A 6,579-nucleotide genomic window follows, 5' to 3' on the forward strand; every position below is an offset into this window, starting at 1 on the left:
ATATCTCAATTGGGTGTCTATCTTGACGGAATATAGAGTTTAAAAACCGTGGCAGTCAAAATGACCGCAAACGGTCGTCTTAGCAGTTTTTAAGTTCCGATCGTTGTTTGGGACTGTTTCAATATTTATTTTCAGTTCCTTTTTTCCATTTCACGTTTTATAGGCCTTGTTGCGTTTGTTAGATTAGCAATATGTGTTTTCCGTTTTGTCTTTCAGGTAATATTTTCACTTGTTCAAGTTCGACCATGTCTCTCTGATGTTTAAATTTGTTTAAAAATAGTATTGTAGTTGTTAAAATGTTAATTTTGGTGTCAGTCGTTTCCTAACAGACATACTAACATGTTCAATACACTAACATCTCGATTGGGCATTTATGTTGACAGAATATAGAGTTTAGAAACCCATGGTCGTTTTAGGTAGGAGGGAAACAGAATATAGAGTTTAGAAACCCATGGTCGTTTTAGGTAGGAGGGAAATCCCTGTCGTTCCAGTGTGTAACCTTCCTCCCCGCTGACCTATGAATTCGCGCAAGATCGTGAAAGGCAGCGTACGATGATTGGTCGAGGTCATAGTGTTGCCATGCAGACTCCCCGGCAAGAGTTCACGGTCACAGTCCCATTTGGCTCCCGGGACAGCTGATCCTATCCGAGAAACAGTCCGATATGCAGATGCAGCTCAGTCACCGACCAAAATGTTATTGCTCAACTGTTCTCTTGCTTTGTCTATCAGAGACTCCATCAAACAGCAGTTTGAAGTTTCCTCAAAGACCTTAAAAAAAAAAAGAAGAAGAAAAAAAAAAGAAGGATGCATTTCGATGCCAGGCAGAAGACAACAATGACCGTAGGATCTCGGAGAAAGAAGCTGGGCGCCGAAGTCGAGCCAAACACTCAAAAGTATTTCAGAGAACCGGGGAACAGCGTGTGAAGTCTTAACGTGTCTGCAATTAAAAAAAATAAAAAAAAGACTTGCGTCCCAGAGCTGTTTGGAGAACTCCCCCCTCCCCCCCTCCCCTCAGTTTTCTTTAAGTATTCTGGGTAAAAGAGAACATCACTAATACGTTTTGTCTTCCTCATTTCTGTATTCACTTACCAACAAAGTAAACAAACCTTCAAATTACAGAAAGCCTCTAATTAAGGAGACGATCAAACGATAAAAAGCTCGTTAATTACAGAGCTGACAACGGGCTCCGCCAACATGAATATGCAGGTCCTAATTAATATTTGTCGAGCTGTTTTGTTCTTGTAAGGCGTTGGCTTTAATTAACCAAAAAACAAGAGAAATTAGCATATCAGGGGTGGACAAAGGCACACCTTCATGTTCTGATTTTGTTCATTCTAAAAAAAAGAAAAAGTTATTTTTCTACTATTTTGGCAACTTATCGATTTCTAAATGCGTCTTAATGCCTGTGAACCGTATCTAACTGGAGCTGCCAAGCCCTGTCAGAAAGAATGAGAGTTGTTTTTGTTTTTTTCATCCGGTTTTCACCCATAGCCTAGTTTCCTGGTTCTAGTTTCCTGGTTCTAGTTTCCTTGATCTAGTTTCCTGGTTGAGGCGATTGAGATAATCAAACCATAGCTCTGCACATGAGCTGGAAGAATAACAACAGGTCCTGAAGTGCTACGACAGCTCTTCAGTCTCTGATGTGAGCAGTATGACGCGTCGGACGGATACGGATTAAATCGGACCTTAAATCTCGATCTTCATCAATGCCGTCACCATCATCATCATCATCATCATCACCAACAGTCTCATAGCCAACCAAGCGTGTGTTCTCACACACACACAAACACACGCTCTCTCAGCCTACACATGCACGCAAACAGATACACACACCCCCAGCCAAAAGCCATCACAAACACACACACACATACTCACAGACACTTACACGCACGCACACACACACACACACACTCACAGACACACACACTAATTACATACACTCCACTCCAACTTAACCAGCCTCCAACCCGACCCAGCCCACCAGCTTTTGCGACAAGCTCTTCTTTTAACCGTCTCTTTCAGCGAGGGACAATCGGACACCTCCCATTGCCTCCTTTCAAGGCCAACTCCAACCTCGCCCCACCCACCTCCTTCTCATTCTGCTCCCTGTGTCACTTTGTGTCCGCTTCGCCCCCTCCCAATGGGTGCACATGACCAGAAAATGAAGCTGGGGTCTCAGCAAGCAGAGGGAGAGCAGGGAATGTAAAAGGAGTATCTGTGTGTGTGTGTGTGTGTGTGTGTGTGTGTGTGTGTGTGTGTGTGTGTGTGTGTGTGTGTGTGCATGTTTTAATGTGCGTGACAGAAAAAATTAACATGAAAGCTTTAGTTTCTAAGCTTGTGTGTGTGTGTGTGTGTGTGTGTGTGTGTGTGTGTGTGTGTGTGTGTGTGAGTGTTTATGGGGGGCATTATTGTGACGTAGTGGGGTTACATGTAGAGAGAAAAGCCCTGGTCAGGTCTGGTTCGTCTTTTTTTAAGGTATGGCTGGCTGTATGTGTGGCTTACCGACTATTTTCCATCCCTTTCTCACCGAGGTTGTTTCATTAATTACACATTAGCTGTGACAGCAAGGTGGGAGGCAAGGAGCTTTGTGCTCTAATGTGTATGCCGGAGCAAACACACAACACAGGAACGTACACACACACACACACACACACACACACACACACACACACACACACACACACACACACACTGCACGCACGTGCACGTGCACAAAACACCCCCACAGGTACACATCCCAGGCTCATGCAAGTGTGCGAGGTCCTTTGTTCACATGTATGTGCGTGCACAAGAAAATCCGTCCTGCACGTATGCTCGGAGTCAAGCGAGGGGCAGGATGCAGCTGTTAACCGAGAGAGATTATCATACGATTAACTGCTAATGTTGAACAATTCCAACGTTGTACAACATTTGCCCTTTGCTCGTCTCTTCTCCTCTACCTACACACTCAGACACCCACGAACACGAGATGAACGCACTCACACAGGCACACACCGCAAGGAGATAGGCACAAAGACTCTCTGCCAGTCACTGTCTCTCAGGCACGTAGCCAGGTAGGTGGACCCCCCCCCCCCGAAACCCCACGGCCCGTCTGAAATGGCACCAATAATTATTTAGTTATCGTTTTGATTATTTGTCACCGCCCCTCTAGCCTACTCATACACTGCATCTATCGTGACTGACAGGCGTTAAACCTGTCAGTTAATTTGTTTCCAAACATGATGTATCTTATTGGTCTGTTTCGTAAAACAAATAAAATCACAGGCTTTTGATTGGCTCAGGGGTCTGACGAGTCAGCTAAGCAACCTGCCACTGGTTATGCTAGCTAAATGGTCGATCTATAGTTTGCTTTTCAAAAGCAATGGAGCCGCCGAAAGCTACCTGTAAATCAGGCAAGAGCAGTCAAGTTAATATTCGTAAAATCAGTGATTTTTTTGTTTCAACGTGTCCCGACTCAAAAAAGAAAAACAAGAACATTACAGATGATCTGGTCACTAACGTTACCGACTTTCCGGAGCAAGTGTTAGCAGACCCACTGCCCTCCTCCTCGGAAACGGAGCCAGAATTAGCAGACCCGCCCGCCGTCCTCCTCCTCGGAAACGTTTTCACACGACTTTGTGGATTATATTGGTGGGAAAATATCAGACGAACAGAGAAGAGAAATATACTCACTGGACTGGACGGCCAATATCGGACAAACATTCCCTACAAAACTAGGAGGTAAACTACGTTTCCAACGTCATGGGATTGACCAGTTTAGCTGGCTAGTATACTCAACAAGGTCCGACGGTTGTTTTTGTAAGCACTGTGTTGCGTTTGCAGTCGAGCATGTGGGCAAGGGAGGGCACAGAAAAGCTGACAAGCTAATTAATGTCCACTTCTCAGACTGGAAACATGCTTTAGCGACGTTCAAAGACCACGCACAAAAGGCATATCACAAGGATGCATGTTTGAAAGCGGACAATTTCCAAATGGTTCTCAACAATAAAATGGATGCAATTTCACTGAGGCTCGATTCTGAGAGAAAAAGGCGAGTCTAAGAAAACAGAGAAAAACTCAAAAGCATCATTGCAACGTTGATTTTTTGCGGTCGCCAAGAACTCGCCCTGAGAGGTGATATTGATTCAGGACCAGTGACATTGAATGAGCCAACTCACAATGAAGGAAATTTCAGGGCTTTACTCAGGTTTAGGGCTACATCTGGCGACACAGTACTGTTACAACACTTGAGTAAATGTGCAGCAAACGCTAGCTGCTGCAGTCCTGATGTACAAAATGAAATAATCAGCATAATTGGAGATGTGATAACAAACAAACTGGTGCAGAAAGTAAACTCCGCGCAGTGTTTCGCTGTGTTGGCAGATGAAATGAAAGATGTTTCAGGGCGGGAGCAGCTTTCTGTCTGTGTCAGATACGTGAACCAGCATGACAGCCAATATCGCATCAGAGAGGATTTTTTGTCCTTTGTTGATATCGAGAAGTTAACCGGGGAGGCAATCGCCAATTCAATCGAAAGTAAGTCGACAAATGCAGGCGTTGATTTACAGTTTTTACGTGGCCAGGGATACGATGGCGCATCTGCCATGAGTGGCCGTTTAAATGGTGCCCTAGCTAAAATCAAAGAGAAGCACAAGCAAGCAGTTTATGTGCACTGTGCCAGCCACAGTTTGAATTTGGTCCTAAACAAGTGCTGCACTGTACAAATGGGGCGAAATTGCTTTGGAATTGTCTCGGAAATCTGCACCTTTTTCCATGATTCGGCTTTGCGGTCTGCATGCAGTCTGCGGCACGAGACGGAGCGTCTTTTACCCGACTGCAAGAAAACGCGACTGACGAAGTTGTGTGAAACGAGATGGGTCGAACGCCACGACGCAATATTTACATACAACGAGCTTTTAGACCCTGTGAGATCCAACCTGCAGAAAATCAGTGAAACCTTCACAGGAGACACATCTGTCAAAGCCACTCAGCTCTTTAATTCAATTGACAATGCAGAATTCATGCTGTCCATGAATGTGAGTGAGAAGATGCTTGCAAAAACCTACCACCTGTCCACCTTCCTTCAGAAGGAAGATTGTGACTTGGTGAGTTGCGTTTCAGCTGCTGATGCTGTTATTAAGCAGGTAGATGAGATGAGGGCTAACTCTGAGATGGAGTTCAGGCAGATTTTCCAAAAGACCTCTTCCCAAGCAGCCAAGTATGGGGTTGAATTTCGACCACGAAGAGGCATGGACTGCAATGAGGATCCATTGAAGGCCTGTGAAAATCACTACCGGCAAAAGCTTTTCATAGTCATGCTTGACTTTTATTCATCACAGATGAAGGAACGCTTCAGCAAACACAGAAATGTGATCTCCAACCTCTGCTCCTTACTGCCATCTAAGGTCAGCATGCTGAACGACAGCTCAGCTCAAGCGCTCTCCAACCTGTATCCTGATGAAGTGTCACCGCATCTGGAAGTTGTAAAGTCAGAAATTGACACCTGGCGGGATAAATGGAAAGATGCAACTTATGTTCCACAAAATGCCATTGATGCATTAAATGCCTGTAGCAGTGAGTTGTTTCCAAGCATCTTCAAGCTTCTCCGCGTTTTGACCACGCTTCCTGTCACCAGTGCCCATGTCGAGAGAAGTTTTTCCCGTCTGGGAAGGATCAAGGACAAAATGCGCAGTACAATGACGGAAAGACGGCTTAATGGACTGACATTGCTCTCGGAGCACAGAGACATTGTGGTGACGCCGGAAGAGGTACTGGACATCTTTTGCAGACAAAAAAGACGATTGGACCTGCTTTTATAAGGTAAGACCCACTTTTATTTATTAATGCATTGATGATTATCTATGGGCCATTAATACGTTGACAATTACCGTACGGTTGGGTAATAGGCTATAGTATACAGTGTGGGAATTTTATTTACCGGTAGCTTTCGGCAGTGTTGCCCGACCCCCCCCCCAAAAAAATATGTTTCTGGCTACGGGCCTGCTGTCTCTCTATCTTATCCTCTTTTTTAGCCCATCACGGTTTTTCCCATTCGCTGGTCAGACGCATTCCCTGTAATTGTGCGTCACTTTCTCAAAACTATGAACACCGAAACCAAAGACACACACTAATCTGCACAAATCTCCGACTTAACATGTGAAAAATCAAAAAGCAGCCATCTAAAGCAAACGTTTTCTGCAGACGTCAAACAAAAGCCATGAAATGCCCGCAGACTGTGTGCGCATGCGCAGCCCGTCACACTGCTGCTCCTGAAATCAGTCCCAAGACCAAGTGCAATGAGTCGGGATGCGTCTCCAGAAAAACCTCTGCGCACTTTGCAGCATCGTTCCCCTGCAGTCGTCACAAACGAAGCAAGCGTGCAGGTGTCAGTAGAACAACACAACACCGAATTTCAAAGGTTTTATTTCGTGACTGCACGGCAAACTGATATCGGGCGAGAAAGTACTGCAGATGATAGAATACACACCATTCACAAGCCAAGTACAGTACACATACAGTCACGTGTACAATGCTGTATGTATACAACAACGCAAAATGAGGACTAAGAGGAAAAAGAGCAGGGGCGTTCGGGTAGCGTGG

This window comes from Lampris incognitus, chromosome 13, assembly GCF_029633865.1.
Source record: "Lampris incognitus isolate fLamInc1 chromosome 13, fLamInc1.hap2, whole genome shotgun sequence".
NCBI classification, from domain to species: domain Eukaryota; kingdom Metazoa; phylum Chordata; class Actinopteri; order Lampriformes; family Lampridae; genus Lampris; species Lampris incognitus.